The sequence below is a fragment of the Castanea sativa genome, chromosome 12, assembly GCF_040712315.1.
Source record: "Castanea sativa cultivar Marrone di Chiusa Pesio chromosome 12, ASM4071231v1".
Taxonomy (NCBI): domain Eukaryota; kingdom Viridiplantae; phylum Streptophyta; class Magnoliopsida; order Fagales; family Fagaceae; genus Castanea; species Castanea sativa.
In genome coordinates this window covers 18,550,279-18,568,508 of record NC_134024.1, presented here as the reverse complement: position 1 = coordinate 18,568,508, position 18,230 = coordinate 18,550,279, and the positions used below count along the sequence as shown (strand labels likewise).

Here is an 18,230-nt window from a genome sequence, read left to right as displayed (position 1 = left end):
TTGGGGAAAAAAAGCACCAATGGAACTCAATAACTTGATTTTAATAATATCGTTTTCCTTTTTTTGAAAAAATAACATACAACTCAAATTTGATAAAGTCAAGTTCCACTTGGCAATTTGTTTTTAAGATAGCCACATCAACCACTACCACCTCAATAGAACTCAATTATAAAAAAAAATAAAAAATCAAGATGCAAGGGGAACTCAATTTTCGCAAAGTTGAGTTGCAGAACAGAGCCACTTACCCAAATATTTCAAGAATAGGGCTTTTGGCTAAAAAAAATTACCAATGAAAGTTAAACGGCTGATGTTCCTTGTTTTACTAGGACTCACATTGCCAACAAAAAAAATTAGATTTTCTAAAGTTTAGATTAAATGAACTTGTTAGGGTTCATCCAAACTTCAAAAACTTTTTAACGAATTTAATTTTTAATCCAAATCTTAAAAAAGTCAAAATGAAGCAAATAAAAAGTTTGTAGAATTGAAGTGTATTAGGGACAAACTAAAACCGGTAAGTTTTTTTTATGAATCTTTTTTTTTTTTTAGTTGTAATTACCGTTTGAGTTCTGCTTTATGTGTATGTTTCTGAACATAGCTCTGCTGTATTAAAGCATCCTCGTAGTTCTTGTCACAGTCCCTCTTAATTTCTGCACTTTTTGACCATACAGATCATAAAATGAAGACAATCTTTTTTTTTTTTTGCCCTCACTAAATTCTGCCAGTAATTAAGCTCAGGTTTGAAGGCAAGAGTAAAATTTTCTAGCTTTGATATTGCACAGTACTCCCCAAATTTTAGGGTATCCCTTGTGATCTGATGGTGCAGAATATCATTCCAGTAACTACTCACGAAGCAGTCTAAACTTGATGAAAAGTTCAAAACATTTTCTTTTCTAACTTCTGTTCTCTTGTGATGCTAACTCCCAAGCTAACTTCGTTCTACGTACATTCATCAACATGAAATTATGAAATACTTTCAACATTAACTTCCCAGTTGAAAAACATGGTTAAATAACTGCACCTCAAGAATATGATTTAGTTGAGCAGAAAAATGAAAACAAAGTCTACACATACGCATGTAGTAATACATAACATCAAATACATGTATATTGCCTATATTTTCATTTCAGTCATCGCATTTAGCTTCTCGAATCCAGCTCACAACGTGCACATTGCTTATCTTCATTTAGTCATCGCACTGGCTATCTCATACTCTAGCTCATCACAACAGTCATTGGTAAACGGCTTTCGCTATTAGGTGTCTTTACACACAAGTTATGAAGACTTTAAAACGGTCTAACTTTTATTAATAGACAATAAAAACTAATAAAAATTTAAATGTAAGGACAAATTCCGTTAACCTACCTTTAGGTTAGGGTTAATGTCAAACAAATCCAAAACATTTCAAATTTGATCAATTTGAACCCTTAATCCAATTTGGTCACTACTAAGAGAGGAGAAAAATAACTAATGAATTTAATAATGTATAGAGTAAGTTGGGTTTAGAGACCAAACTATTCATTCTTTTATATATTTTAGACCTAATTGACAATAATTCAAGTCTCATGATAAGTTAATGGAATCTAACCCATCTTAGGACGAAAGTTACTCGATTTCTTAAAAAAAAAAAAAAAAAAAAACTAATGGATATAAAATTCAAATTTAAGGCACATGCACAAATTAAGATATCTACTCTTAGTAAATTTGGTTCAAAAGCTTGAGCAGTGAATTCTTATAAGTGACTAGTTGGTCCTTCAATAAGCAATATATTCAACTGGTTTTCAAATCTTTCCATGGCTTGGACTGGTAGGGAAATTGGCACTAATATCCCATTCTCTCCTTTACTATTCTTACTAGGAATATAGAAACTGGGCACTCCGGGTAAGGGCCCCCCCTCACCCTTGGCAGGCCCACCATAAAACGGTTTACCCCACCCAAATTCCACCTCTCCAAATTTGGTACGTGTCACATCCGACACAAGATACGACCCCACCCAACAGAAGTGAGGCCGACCCTTAATTATCATAAGATCAATCACCGACCGCAAGTACTCCTCTGTTACGTTGTTTTTTGCCTTCTTCAGCAATTCCACAGCGTAACCTAATGGATTCTTACAAAGCTTCCCTGCTGTTGTGAGTGCCACATAGAACGCACAAGCATTACCGTAATAGCCATTGGGTAAAGGAGGTTTGAATTTGTCACGTGCATTGACAACGCTCAACACACGAACCTCTTCTTGGGGGTTTGTCTGGAGAGCTATGGTACGACAACGCCAGAGGCATGAGGTGAGCAACTCAAAGGTGAGCATTGTTTCAGGTGATGTGGCATGAATCTCCGAAGGGTAGAGACCTCTGTGGAGCCGAAGAAAATGGTACGATAAGCCATGTCATCGTTGAGTTGGATTGGGACAACAATGGTGGAGGCCATGTCATCGTACTCGCGGTGCATGCATGTCACCTGAGTTGGATCTCTTGCTTGAAGGAGATGTCTTTGCCACACGGGTAAGATGGAGGGGGTACATGCACCACGTGCCATCTCGCCCATGGCCATCATGAATTGCACCAATCCATTGGCATCACTCATGGTGTGGTTTAGGCGAACGGCAAAGATGAAACCACCACATTTAAGACGCGTCACCTGCCCATCTCCACCAATCAAAATGATTATTGGTTTATTTAATAATAAAGAGTGATGGTATAGAGATATATATATAAATTTTGAGTAATGCTATATCACAATATTTTCATAACATTTTCATAATAATTTCACAAAAAACTTAAGTAACAAATTGTTAGTGGTTCTAATTTGGCCTACTACTCATGTCATTTTTTTACTTAACAATAATAACTTTATTATCTAAGATTTGTTGTAAAATTATTATAAAAATATTGTAAAAGTAGTAGTACTCATAAATTTACTACATAACATTTAGATATATCACCAATTACATTAAAATAACGTTGACCATCATATTTTCCATCTACAAAAGAACAAGGTACCTATAATTTTCTATCCCAAGATTCATATATATATATATATATATATATATATATATATATATAACCGAAACCTTTGAATTTTGGTTGACCTCACCACAATTTTCCACATAAGTATTTTTTATTTATATTTTTTAATTTGATCTATTTCTTTCGATTTTATTGCACCAAATTATAGAAAATTTATTAAATTTATTTAAAAATAATAAAAAATTTAATTGTTTGGTACCATACAACCACTATACTTAAGGAGACCTAAATTATCACCTAATCAAGAAATTTTTTGATAATCCTAACAAACTATATAATAACTCCATTAATATAAATTTATCCCAAAAAAAAAGAATATATCTTTACTAATTATGTTGACATTAAAAAATATATATTCTATCATATTTCCTTATATCTATCAATCACATTTTCTTTCTCTTTTTTTTTTTTTCATTTTTTTATATTAACGTTGATAAGAAATTATAATTTCAATAGGAGCTAAGCTCTATTATTATATCAAAAGAGACTCAACAAATATATATCATTTTTAATTTCAATAAGATTTAAATTTTATATCAAATGGACTCTACCAACATATCCTTTAAAATATATATATATATATATATATATATATATATATATATATATATATATATATATATATATATATATATATATATATATATAACCAAATTTGATTAGGAATCCATAACCCTATATTATATTATAAATAGTTTTTTTTTAGGAATTATTTGTTAAAATTTCAACTCGGCTTTTCATTCCTATATTATATTTTAATTTATTTTTTTTGGGATTATTCTTCCAACACTACTTTGCTATACAGTCTTTTACATTGATTTTGGTTTTTGAAGCGCCTTCCAAACAAAAGGTATGTAAATTTTTCTTATCAGTTTAATGTTAACATAGATGAGAGATATTTTGGTCAATTAGAAAAAGTTTGATGAATCATAAAAGGAAAAAGAACTAAAGAATGCATAATTTGAAAAAATAAAAATAAATAGTGACTGTATTAGATAGAGGCTTTTAAAGATTTTTTTATTTTATTTTTAGAATTCTTTACGTTCATGCGTATGTATGTACTGGGTTTAATTGAATTGAAATTATATTTGAAATTTTGGTTTTAATTGAATAATGAAAATGGTAGAAGAAGTATGTTCCAATATTTGGAGTCTTTTGTATATATGTTGTTGTAGTTTAAACTTGGTATTTAAATTGTTAATTCGCAATTTCATTGTTCATCTATTAATCATAAATAATAATATTGCTATTTGTAACCATCATGATATGGTATCAATGATGTGATCATTTCGAATGCTTTCTTTTAGAGTTTAGATAGAGTTTATTTTATGATTAAAAAAATTTACAATTAAAAGCCTTTTGAAATTACATTTTTTTTTAAATGACATCATAAATGACTTCTATGAACTCCATCCTTTATGGCATCATTAAATATAAAACTCATACAAATAGCTATAAGGATATTATTTGGAGCTATTATAATGGACTAACGTATTATACATGGTACGGATCTAATTGTAACATCTTATGCTATAAAATAAAAATTGGGCCTATGGTTATCTCTTTGCAAAAAATGTTTAAATTCTCATTAATTGTGATAGTTCACTTTTAAGTAAAATAGAAACTCTATTAACTAAGTTTTAAGAAATTTAAAATTCTATTTCAAAAAATTTTTAGAACATTAGATTTTATTTTAATTATTTTAATAATTTTATATTGTAAAAGTATAAAATTTATACATTATATACAATCATTACTTCAATTACCTTCTAAATGATGAAGGATATGAGAATGCAATTTGTAGATCCACTATCAAGATAACATAGATTAGATTGGTAGTGGATAGTAGATTTAATTGTAGTTGAGTATTATATGAATTCATCATCATAGAATAACTCATGTTGGGATGTGTTATGTGAAACTAATGATATAAAACAAAAAGAATTTTTCTATACCATTATATTGAACAAAAAATTAATTATTTTAATTCATTTACAAATTATACATTTTTTTAAGTAAAGTCATAGACCTTTAGGGTATGTTTGGTTAGGTAGATTTTAGGGAGGATGGAAAAAAAAGTGGAAAATATGAGAGAAAATGAGTGGGAAGGGTGTTTGGTTGAGAGGAGGCGGAGAGAAAAGTGGTGGGGCTTACAAGTTTTCTCTCCTCCCCCTTCAAAATACAATCTCTTCAAATTGGAGTGAAAAGTAGGAAAAATATTTGGACAAAATTGTCTCCACCTCTTTTAACGTTTCTGGCTCTTTTTTTTTTTTTTGTAATGTTGACTTTTTTGTTTGTTTTTTTTTCTTTTTTCTTTCTTTGATTTTATCAGGTGGTGGGTTCTTCTTCTTTTCCTTTTTTTTTCTTAATTTTTATTATTTTTTTAAAAAAACACCTTTGGATGATTTCTTATGCTATTTTTTGAAATATCCACTTTCATCTATACACAATTTTTTAAAAGTGTATAATGTATTACTTTTTGTTTTATTTAAGAGAGACGTGATGGTAAATTTATACAAACCTTATTTTCAACCAAACTAAAAAGTTTTTTAATCCTCCACTTTTCCATCATCTCAACCAAACACAAATGAGGAAAACTAAAAAATTTTCTATTCTCCCACTTTTCCATCCTCCCAATCAATAGGACCCTTAAGCAAAATAAACACTTTTAATTTTTATTTAACTATTTTGTGTATCACACAAGTTAGCGACTACTTACGTATAAGTGAAGTTTCCTATTATAAAAGTTTTTGAAAGTTTATCATGACCTAGAAAATGCAAAGTTAGCTGATTGTAGTATTTATCTCTTACTTTAATCATCCAATGATACATCAATTTAGATGCACACACACACACACACACACACACACACACACACACATATATATATTAATGAGTTTTAGAGGCGCAGTATATGAACCTGAATAAGCAATAATGGGCAATGAAGGATGCCCCCAGAGCTGGGAACATCAAAAAGGAGCTCGTCCAAGCATGGGAATGGAGGATGAAGTACGTCACCAAACTGTTCAAGCGTAATATCAGCGTTGGCCTCAATAAACATGACACCCTCACCGGTACACTCTACTACAAGCTTTCGGCCAGGTCCTTCCCTAAGCCTACCAGCAAATGGGTAGTAAAACACTAGTGTTTGTGCAAGTGCTTCTCTGATGACTTTCACTGGGTCTTTAATCTCTTGCAATATTGAGGAATCATGTTTATAGAAATGTATGGTTGAGATTTGAAATCGAAGACCCTCTTGGTCATCAATATCAGAAAGTTGTTTGAATTCATAAGGTGTAGACTTTGCAGGAGCAACCAGTTCTGGTTTGCACCGTTGTACTTCGAACACTAGAGAGGTGGGTGGTGCCAGTGCCATGCCAAGAAAATGGTTTGAATACGAGACTAAGAAACTTGGGCAAGCTTACAGGTTGTAGTGTGTGTTATGACTTATGATGGACAGGAATTTATAGCCACAATTGACGTAATCTAGAAATAGAAATATCCTTCAAAATAGGGAAACCATGTGCAACAACTCATAAAAAAAAGGAAAAACCATGTGCAACAACTCATGTATAAAATTATTTCCTTTCTTTAAGTACAGTATCTTTTCAATAGTAATACTAAAGGTTGTGAGTGGGTGGCCAGCTACACAAGATAATAAAAAAATAAAAAAAATACAATCAGTTTGACAAAAAAATGAATAGGAGTTTTCAAATGGTTGTAGCTACTGTTCCCCCCCCCCCCCCCAATTTTTTTTAAAAAATACTTTTATATATATATATATATATATTAATTTTAGCAGTTCAATAAAATTACATTTGAGTCCTCTTAACAATATTAATGGCACTCTAAAAGGCCAAAAAAAAATTTATGAATCTCATATAGAGGAAAATTTAGCAAGCTCAAAAAATTTATCACAACAACAAAAATCACAAATAACAAAACTAAAGAAAATTTAACCCAATCAACTAATTTTTACCAAAACCAAATAGTCTGGCCTTTCAAAAATTTAAATCAAAACTAATCAGTCATTCCATCAAAGACAAAAACCAAAAAAAAAAAAAAAAAAATCCCACAAACAATGAAACAAAACCCTAAGCCTAACCTAGAGACAGAGGGAGAATGGCTAAACTGAAGCAGTGAAGGGCTAGGTAGTAGCACCAGCACGGCAGCAGAAGCCAGACTCACCCCCAGCCCTGACTCACTAGAGCTGGTATCTCTCTCTCTCTCTCTCTCTCTCTCTCTCTCTCTAAAAGTCTCTTTGTTACTTTCTGAAGCAGGAGATATAGAGAGAGCAATTTCTCTTTTTAAGAAACTTAATTAAATAATGACTTTAAAATAATAATAGAAGTGACTAGTAATGGATTGATCATTGATATCCACCACGTGTTATGCATTGTGAGTTGAATTTTATCTCTCTGTGCTTATATAAATTAATTTTTTTTTTAATAGTCAATAGTTATGCTTTTCTGTCAGTGTATGTGTCTTCTTTAAAAGTAAAAGTTAAGTTTGTTTGAAACTTTGAAATTGATTGGAGCTTGAGGTGTAATAAAGTCAATGAATTGTAATGTTGTGTTTTTTTTTTTTTTTTTGGTAAACAAAAATGGGGGTGCTTATGGTTGTATTAAACCCCCGGACAGGGCGCCGCGATTTTTTGATTATTTGTTCCGCGTGTGAGGGTTATCTCATTGCTGAGAACACCCCTCACTAAGGATGTCCACCAACGAAAGGCCGTTGGCAGGACTCGAACTCAAGCCTTTCAAGCAGGGAAGCGAGAGCCTAACCAACTCAACCAACCCCCCGTTGGCAATTGTAATGTTGTGTTGCCTACATAGCACGACAACTTTTTTATTTTTATTGTTTCTGTTTGTGACTTTATTTCTTTGTTCTATTTTTTTTTTTTGGTAAACTTTATTTCTTTGTTCACTTGTTTATTTTGTTTGCCTATTTGTGATTTTGATTTGTGCTTTTATATTTGTATATATATACACACTAAATGGAAAACTTATTTAGAGTTTTATAATGATTTTTTTTTGGTTATATTTTGCCCCCTAAGAGTATCTACGTCAGAGAATGTAAATTTTTTTTTTAATCTATTTTGCAAAAAAACAAAAAAAAAAAACTTTTTTCTATTTTATACACTTACTTTTACAAAACACCCAAATCAGTTTATCTATTCTACCATCTATTTTATTTAAATAATAATATTTCTTTAATTTTTTATTATATCAAACAAACAACTACCCACATCACTCCACCCACCTCTTTCTTTCTTTTTCTCACAACATCCCTCTCTTTTTCTCTGAACCATCTCCCTCTTTCTTGTTTTCCTTTTTCTTCTTCCTTCTTCTTCCTTCTTCTCTTTATTCTTTCTTCTTTTTCTTCAACGGATTTCTCAAACTCAAACCAACCTCACCACCGCCATCATCACATTGCCGCCATCATTATACTGCCGCCAACAACCAAAGCTAGCCCTAGTTGTAGCGACCCACTACCACCACCTCCGATCTTGATGTAGTGCTGCCATGGTCCTCACTTGACTTCATTTGGGTTTTGGTTAATTTTGGAGTTTGATTTCATCTGATTCTTGCTGGTTCTATGATGGGTTATTGCTAGTTTTAGTTTTGTGTTTTTGTATTATGATGGGTTATTGCTAATTTTAGTTTTTGGGTTTTTGTATTTCGGTGGTTCCACCTTGATCTGTGGTTGAGGCTGGACAGGGGTGTTTTTGTGATTTTGTTGTTGGAAGAAGATAGAGATTGGCGGTTGAGGCTGGGGCAAGGGTGATTTTGTGGTTTTGTTGTGAGTAGAAGACATAGTGGAAAAGCAAGATGAAGGGGGGAGAGAGAAAAAATAAATAAATAAATTCATTTGCACATGAACAGTAACTGTGCATATATGCACAGTTATTGTAGCAGTTTTGTATATTTGCACACTTTTTGAAGCACTGATGTGGGTGTTTTTTATTTATTAAAATATACAAAATTAAGCACTTTTTGTATTTTACAAATTTTTACAACCACTAATGCGATTGCTCTAATACCAAGTTTTGGCTCCATCCCTGTTACTTCATGCGATGGGTAGTGGCCTAGAGGGTAATGTTTTTCCTTTCAAACAACTGCAATCACAAGTCATAACAAAGTACATAATGTTTGCTGCAATTCAGTGGAGGTATAAATTCACTATTTTTTTTCATTATTTACAACTTTTTCCCCCTTAACTCTTGAAGTACAAGAAAAAAAAAATCTCGGCTTTTGTAAAGTCAAAGTTCATGTGATGTGCACACCAATGAAGAAGCCCCCTACACTTTGCCCACAAAACAAATAAATATGAAGTAGTAAAAAAAAATAGAGGAGAGATAGCCATAACCAAGGTTCAGGCCGGTTGAGAAAACGAATAAAGAAACGGCAAAGAAGTTGACAAATTGAAGAAGAAGGATCCAGCAAAGGGATTTTGGGGTTAAAGCGATATTTAAATTGAGACATTTAATATATTTAACTTTAATTAAATAATCCTTTTTACTTAAATCTATTCTTTTTATTTGTTAGAGCATTCGCATCCCATTATTTTATCTTATTCTATTTTACTATCTCAAAAAACTATTTTATTAATTATACCATACCATTTTACAATACTCCCAGCATCCTAAGTTTTATTTTACAATACAACACATTAAAATAATATAAATTATACAATAAAATATATTTCATTCTCTCTCTAATTTCTGTCTCCCTTCCTCTCTCTCAACCAGTGGTCAAGTACCATAGAGAAAACCCAATACCCCAGCACAGATACTCATCCCAAACCCCAGACAAACCCAGTACAGAAATTCATACCAAACCCCAAACAAACCCAACTCAGAAATTCATCCCAAACCCCAAACAATACATCCACCTCCTAAACCCAAATCAACCCAACCATCAACAACACAACCAAAAAATTCATCCCTCTTAGAGCATCTACATCAGTTGGTGGAAACTCTTCTTAAATACAAAAACTCTCTCATTTTACGCATTTTGGGCAAAAAAACACCCACATCTGTGGGTGTAAAGCTGTGTAAAGTTGTGCAAATATTTCCATGAGCTACAGTAATCGTGTATATATATACGGTTACTGTAGCTCTTCTATACATTATTTTAATAATTTCTAGTTTTGCTCCTTTTTTTCTCTCTCTTCTCCAACTGCAAAACCAATTCTCTCATGATCTACTTCTTCCTATGATACACACACTCCCACAGGCAAAATTAAAAATCAACCACAAAAATCAACCACAAAATCAACAACAAAATCAACTAGAGACACCACAAAACCAAACACACCCACAGACGGACACACCAACAGAGACAGAGAGAATGGATCGGCGCTTGTGGCGGATCGTCGTGCTTGGATTGGCGTTCTTCTCGCCATGCTCCCTGCTTGGATCGAAATTTCAGAGAAGAGTTTGGAATAGAGAGGAGTTTCAGAGAGGAGTGAAAATGAAGACTCTAGAATAGTCTCGTGAGTGAAGTGAGTGGGATAGGGGAAAGTGAGGAAGATACTTTATGGGTTAAGTGGGGTAGGTGGGAAATAATAAAAAAAATGAGGAAAAATATTATTTTAATAAAAAAGTGTGTATAATAGATAAATTGATGTGAGTGTTTTGTAAAAATGATGGTGTAAAATAGAAAAAGTAGGTTTTTAGTGTAAAATAGATAGAAAATTTTAAACGAACTGGTGTGGATGCTCTTAGTCTATTTTCGTGCTATGCTTTTATTTTTAGAATACATGCTCACATGTTTATAGTAGCCCGAGTGTACACATGAACGTAGACACATGGCAACACCTATTCCTGTTCTCACACATAGTGAACATTGATTCCATACAAATAGAGCATGCTTGCACAAACACATTTTCAAACACACATACAAACAACCACAACAAAACTCATAATCCCATCACCCTAAATAAAACTGCACCCACAACTTAGACGCACCAACAACCACAATAAAATCCAAATCCCCTTTTCAAACCCCCAAACCCAAACCCAAATCAATTTTTTTTTCTTCCAAATCCTAAACCCCCAAAAAGAAAATTAGATCCCTAAACCCACAAACAGGCAAGCAATAAAACGGGGAACTTTCATAAATCAAAGAGCAACGGAAAAATAAAAAGAAAATAAGAGAAAAGAAAAGAGAAAATAGAAAATAAAAAATAGATAGGGAACCCAAGAGAGCCATTGGTCACTGCTTGCGGTGGTCGTAATTTTTGGTTTATAGAGAGAGAGAGAGAGAGAGAGAAAGCGCTACGGCTTAGAGCTTTGGCCATGGGGTAATGCCATTGTGGGAGGTTGAGATAGTGAGGGTGTGAGAGAGATAGAAAGGGCACCGATCCACGCCGCCGCAACCATCTGCCCACACCGCTGCAACCACCAATGCACGGGCACCGATCCAAACAGAGAGGGACAAGAGAGGGGGAGGGATTGAATGAGAATCAAAACTGAAAATGAAGAAAAAGAAAAAAGAAAAAGAAAAAGAAAATAGAGAGGAGATGAGACTGAACGGTGAGAGAGAGAGAGAGAGAGAGGAGACAAAATATCAAATCAGCTAAAGCAAACTGTAAAAAAGGAATAAAATATTGTAATTTTGTTTTACAATTGAGCTATAGTTCGATTCTACATTTAGAATCGCACAGTAGGACAATTACAATTTTTTTTGCAATAGTAGCTTTTTACAAGTCCGGATGCAGAGGTTGTTTTGGGCTTTTATGTTAAATTGAACCAACATATGGCATATGACATTCCTAATGTGAATGCTTTTAGGTGTAACAAAAATTGTATTTTTTAAATAATTTCTTGTTCATATGTGAGTAATATTCTAAATTTTTTATTCATCATTTAGATTTATCTAGAGAATTATTTAGACTTGATTAATACTTCATAAAGCTTATTATTTTTTTATTAACAACTAGTGTGTGTGTGTGTGTGTGTGTGTGTGTGTGTGTATTAAGCTACTAAGAATTCAAAAAGAACTAATTAATTCAATTACCCAAGTCGATTAATTAGGTTCAATTGCATGCAAATTGTGGAGGCACCAACAAATCACCAAAGATACTAAATGCAGTGGAAAATAAATTTGACATGGTGATTTGTTGACAAATGAGGAAAACATTGCAAGGCAAAAACCCCACTGAATGATTTTAAGATCACCACTTCCAAGAATCTACTAATCAACGATCAATTGGTTACAAGTATAAGGAATCTTATCAACTATCCTAGCCTATCTCAAAATATCAACCTACAATTGAACTTTTGCTCTAATATCCAATTGGACTTGATCTTGTAGTAGTCTTCTTTCTCTCGATACGCAAACCTCCAATTTGTGACTAACCCTTTGTACGGATTCCAATACGTGATTAACTCCAGCAACTAGAATAGATGTTGTTGGCTACAAAGTTCTTCACTTTATCAATAATGAAGATTTGGAAACACTTGGTTACAAAACCCTATGGCGTACAAACGCAGTAAATTCTCACAGAGAAAATAAATCTCTTGGTCTCTGTATTTGTGTGTAACGGTTTTTAAAAATAAGCCTTATATATGTCTAGGGTTGTGAGAAAAGAAACCCTAAACAAATCCAAAATCTTGGGCCGAAATTCAGATCTGGAAAACTGAAAATCGTAGTTCTCGATAGATCGAGTTGCTGTCAAACTATCTATCGAGCTTCACATTAAGTTTCAATAGCAGGCATTTGTCGAGCTATCTGTTGAGACTAAATAAACAACTTTTCTTCACTTGTTTCTTAGATCAATCTTCGTGTCTTTAATACTTGACTTGAACAACATGTTTCTTGAAGTACCAAACCCATCTTAGATTTACCCAATTACAAGTAAAGTACATTTTGTGAAAGGATTAGCTAATTACAAAAAAATATGACCCTAACAATCTTCCTGTTTGGAAATCAGTGATAAAACCACAAACAACAATTATGAAAGAAGTTTAACACAACTGTCCCATAACTAACAAAAGTACATAAGTCTAACCCTACTACGAACTCTTGAAAAACTTTGCAAGAAGAGAGATTGTGGCATGGTAGACTTGCAACCTGTCTTAATTGAAACACTTAAATAATATTCATTAAGGCATCAAGTGTGAAACATAGACAAGTTGTATACAAGAAGAAACATGTGTATAAAGAGAGAAAAGAAAAAACACAAGAGAGAAAAGGTAAAAAACATGCATCATCATTTATATAGAAAGAAGAATAAAATGTATGTAAAAATGGTCACAAGACCACGGTACATAAAGCGAGAAAAAATACACCAAAACCTCACTATATTCCTTAAAGCACTCTCCCCATATCTAGTATATCTTATGCTAGCTCTCCCCCTAACACAATGGCTACTCTCATATACAGAACTACTTCCCCTTTTGTCACAAGTGATAAAAGGTGCATCACTGAGAGGTCGTCATCTCATCATTATTGGAAGATCGAGAGTCATCAGCACCATCATCATCATCTTCACTAGAAGAGGACTCCTCAGTAGGCTCAGGTGAAGGTGAGGGTGCGAAACCACCAAGCCGAGGCTGGTGGTGAGCGATGTGACCAATTTTGGTGTTCATTTGACAAATCTCATTAGACATATGGTCAAGATGACTACTAAAATCAGCACGCATTTGTTGAAGCTGATCCATGATGTTAGTGAGGGAGACATCCGCCCTAGAGGAGGAATAAGTGGCAGATGAAGAAGAGGGTCAAGGAGTAAGGGCTGCATCCGTCGTCTCCACACTAGGCTGCTTCGCAGCCAGCTGCGCTGCACTCCTTCGGATGGACTCCTTGCTAATGGCACCCATGACATGGAAGAGAGGAGAGGGAGGAATGGTGACGTGCAAGTGTGTGAGGATGCGTATGATAGCTAAAGAAAAGATGAGCTTATCACATGTAGTAGTGTCTTGATAGCAATTTATAATGAATATTATCATGTGTGATGGAAAATCTATAAAGAGAACCTCCATGAGAAAAAGAAGGAAACGAGAACGAGGCTCGGTGATAGTGTTATAATGTGACCATGGAGTGAGTACAAAAGTCATCACCATATTAAGGATCTGTGGACCCTTAGCAAACTCGGTTGTAGAGAAATTTAGGGTACCCTCACAAAATAGTGAGACCAACTCGTCTCTAGAGATAGAAGAGAGACGCTCATGACTAGGGTAACTTGGATGATCTGCCCTAGGAACGCGTAGTACCTCAAAAATGAGCTTTGGGGTAACTACAATACGTGTACCATGGAATACCGTAGTAAACCTAGGTAAAAAGGTATCAATGGCATGCATGTTGAAGTAAAATTCCTGTATGACCACATCGGAACACCTTGATAGTTTCTCACATAGAGAAGCCCATCCTCGAGAGTTAAACACCCCGAGTAAAGGAGTGTTTGGAAAGTCAGACAAAATGACCTAGCGTTCCGAATAAATCACCCGGTCAAAAAAGTTCTTAAAGAAGTCATCTCAATCATGGAATTGAACAGAATCAGGAGGGAAGGGAGCAGAAGAAGAAGAAGACGAACCGCAACGTCTTATTGGGTTCTTAGAAGGGACAAAATTTTTAGGTGTCATGAGAATGAGACTAAATGAGAGAGAGAGAGAGAGAGAGAGAGAGAGAGAGAGAGAGAGAGAGAACACAGCAGGAACATAAGGCACAAGAAAGAAGAAAAAAGCAACGTGCAATGCATGAATATGTTACGTGCTAAAGAAATTGCATCATGGGAAAATACCCAATCCAATCTAACAGCATTTACATTGTATAAACAAGCACACAACCTAAAATGCGTGAAACATGGTTATAATGAACATAGAATGCAATGCATGAACATGTGAGATCATATTAACAAAACTCAACCCAAAAATTTTCAAAAAAACTCTAAAACCCCAAATTTTCGTAAAAACTAAAACCTAGGTCACAAAATGCATGAAATGCATGAGGAATGAGAAAAAGAAAGATTTAGAGCACTTACCAAGGGATTGCGGCTTGGATTAGGCTAAAATCTTGTGTGGGAGAAGGTTTTTGGTGAAAATAAAAGGTTTGGATCGAGAGAGAAAAGGTTTGTAATCCAAGCATGAAACATGTTGGATTACATTATTAAGTCACATATTCATCATTGGATTACATATTCATCATGCTTGCAAAATTACAAGCATGAAGAATAAATGCACTTTACTTGTAATCCAATGATGAATATGTAATCCAAAACATGCGAATTTTGACATATTCACCATTAGATTACATTATCTTCATATATTCTTCATACTTGCAAAATTCCAAGGTGATCAAAGACCAATAGTAATATCATCAATCAATTGCATTAAATATGAGTTTATCAATCAATTGGTAAATAACATCTAATTTGAATGAAAATCGGCATGCCTGTTAAGAACATATAGAACATATAAAACATATAATCAAACGGTAAGATTTTCCAATTGAAAAATTATTGAGTGGTGTAACATTGATTACAGTTACACCAAGTGTCACTTGTAAGAGATCCAATTGATATCAATGACTTTATTAGCGGAAAAATATCTTACAAGTGAGGTTAGTCTCACCTTTGCCTATAACCCAAGAAAAAAAAAAAGCATACATAAAAGAAAAGGAACCCATTCCTAACACAATCCATACCAAACCAAATACTTAAATCAAATCCAAAAACCTAAATCAAAACCAATCTAACAACAACACCTAGAACACACCTAAACAAATCAAATTTTGAAAGTTGAGGGAAAATGTTATATTGTACCAAAACAAAACAACTATTGGTGATAGTGATGGAAGAAGTTAATTTGGTCTCTGTAATTTTCAACTTGCAATCAATTCGGTCCTTACTATTAACTCACTTGGCAAATGGTATGCACTGTCGGCACACAAATGTCATTATTTATATTATAAAATAATATAACAAATTTTAATTGCTATTTGAAAATCCAATGTTAGCATTTATATTAATAATTAAATCAGAATTTAGAAAGCAAAAAAGAAAAAAAAAAATCTGAAATATGAATTTTTAAAAGATCACCATCTTTCTCTTTTTCTTTTCTTTTCTAGGGAAATAAACACATCAACAATGTTTGTGGAGAAAATCTGTAACAATATATAAGCATCCAAACACATCTCTCGTAGCCATTTGCTAGTTCATTTAAAAAGCTCAAGAAATTAACAAACAAAATTCAAATAAAGAACCTAAAATGGTGAAGAGAATTCCAAACAAAGAAAATCAAAATGTCAAAAAGAACCCATCAACAACAAACTCCAAAATGCGAGAAAAAAAAAAAGAAAAGAAAAAGAAGAAGGAGAAAAACATCAACCCCATTGGAGAAAGCATTAACCAAAATTTGCATTGATTCTAAGAACAAGAAGTGGTTGGTTTGCTAGTCTTTGTGTTAGATCTGATGCGGCTGAGGTGGAGCTTTTACTGTTGGGACTGATCTGCTATTGCTGACGCCAATTTGGTGGAGATTTTGGACTGAGAGGGCTCAATAGACTCTGGTGTAATATCAGTCCCAACAGTAGCATTAGCCATAGAAGTTGTTGTAGAAGTTGTAGTAGAAGAAATAGAAGCAGAGTACAACACTAATGGCTCTTTGGGAATCTTCGTGGGGTTATGACTAGGTGTGAGTGTTAGTGTCATACTGTGAGAGGCTAATAGGTGATTTGTTGATGTGTTTGGCTCCCTAGAAAATAAGAGAAAAAGAAAATAAAAGAAAGGTTGGCGTTTGGGTATTTGGGTTGATTTGTGAGGGTGGCATTATGGTGGTTAGGTTCACAATGGGGTTGATTTTGATTTGGATTGATGACTGTGATGAATGATTGCTGGGTTTGATTTTTGTGTTTTTAGATTGTGTTTGGTTGCTAAAAAAGATTGAGAAAAGCTGGGGAAATTTTTGTTAATTCAAAGTTTCAAATTATTTATTTTAGTTTGTAGGCATGTATAATTTTTTTTTAAAAAAACTTATTGACGTGGCTTTTTAAATAGCAATTAAACATTTTTTTTTATTAGCCACTTTATTTTTTTGCTGAATTATTTTATTAACTATTTGTATATCCTTCTAAAAAAAAAAACTATTTGTGTAAGGACCAAAAATCACATACAAGCCTAACAATAACAGCCTTTTATAACTTAAGGTCCAAAAACAATGAATTTGTAGAGAGAGTATCAACAACAAAGTTTTTGATGTCCCGGTCCCCTTCCCTGCATCTCTCCTCTCTTATTTATACCCCTTGCCCTTATTATCTCAGCCCTACACCTCTCATCTACTCAACCCCCTTTACTGACACTTGTCCATTCCCTTGTAGTCGGTAATGGAGAGAAGCTTTAGCTCTGTGCCTTGTATTGTTCAGGTCATTTTCACATTAATGCAACGGATAAAGCTGGTACTCCCTATTCAATGCGGCCAGAATGTTTGGTGCAGAACATTCAATGCAATGTTCATAGTTATCTACCCCAACACAGATATTTGCAATATACCCTATACCTCACCAATCTATCTTTAGTACTTTTCCGGACCACCCCACTTCATCCTTGGGCCCTTGACTTTTATTCTCCTCTTCCCCTTACGCTTCCCAGTATGTCTTCGGGTCTTTAGATCTTCGGGTTCTTGGGTCCTCACAATAGCCCCTTAAAACTTAGGCTAATAACCACAAATTAATAGCCAAGTTTTAACTCCTCGGATACACTTTTTACGTGCATTTTGCTTTCACACGTACGGATGTCTTTTCGCTGCCCGTGACACACTCTTGACGCCTCGTAGTCCATGATAAATCATTTATGATGTTAGGCGGTTCCTTACCTCCGCACGTTCTACGGCTGGATTAACATCGTACGGTTCAAATTGTGATCTCAATTATGAGCGGGAAAATTACCGCCCCTTTTGTTTTTTTTACCCCTATAAAAGCAACCCTTGGGGTTGGCTGAGGTTCATTTTGGCGTTTTGAAGGATTAAAGGAAAAAGGACCTCCCAAGGAGTAGTTTTAAGCATTCTTTAGAGGTGTGTCAGCTCTCCTATTGCTTCTCCTTGATTGTTTATTTTTTCTCTTTCTATCGTAAAGTTTAATGGGTAGATACGTTAAACTAGTGAAAACGAATGAGGCAAATGCCGCTTTTAAGGCCTAATATAGGAATCCTGACGATGTAGATATTCAATATTGTGAGGAAGAAGATTGTCTAGTTGTACCTCGGCCA

General features: G+C 33.8%; 1 pseudogene; it reads right to left on the bottom strand.

Moving 5' to 3' along the window:
- Positions 1 to 1,729: 1,729 nt before the first annotated feature.
- LOC142618398 (benzyl alcohol O-benzoyltransferase-like) lies at positions 1,730 to 6,399 on the bottom strand (annotated as a pseudogene).
- Between the last annotated feature and the right edge of the window lie 11,831 nt (positions 6,400 to 18,230).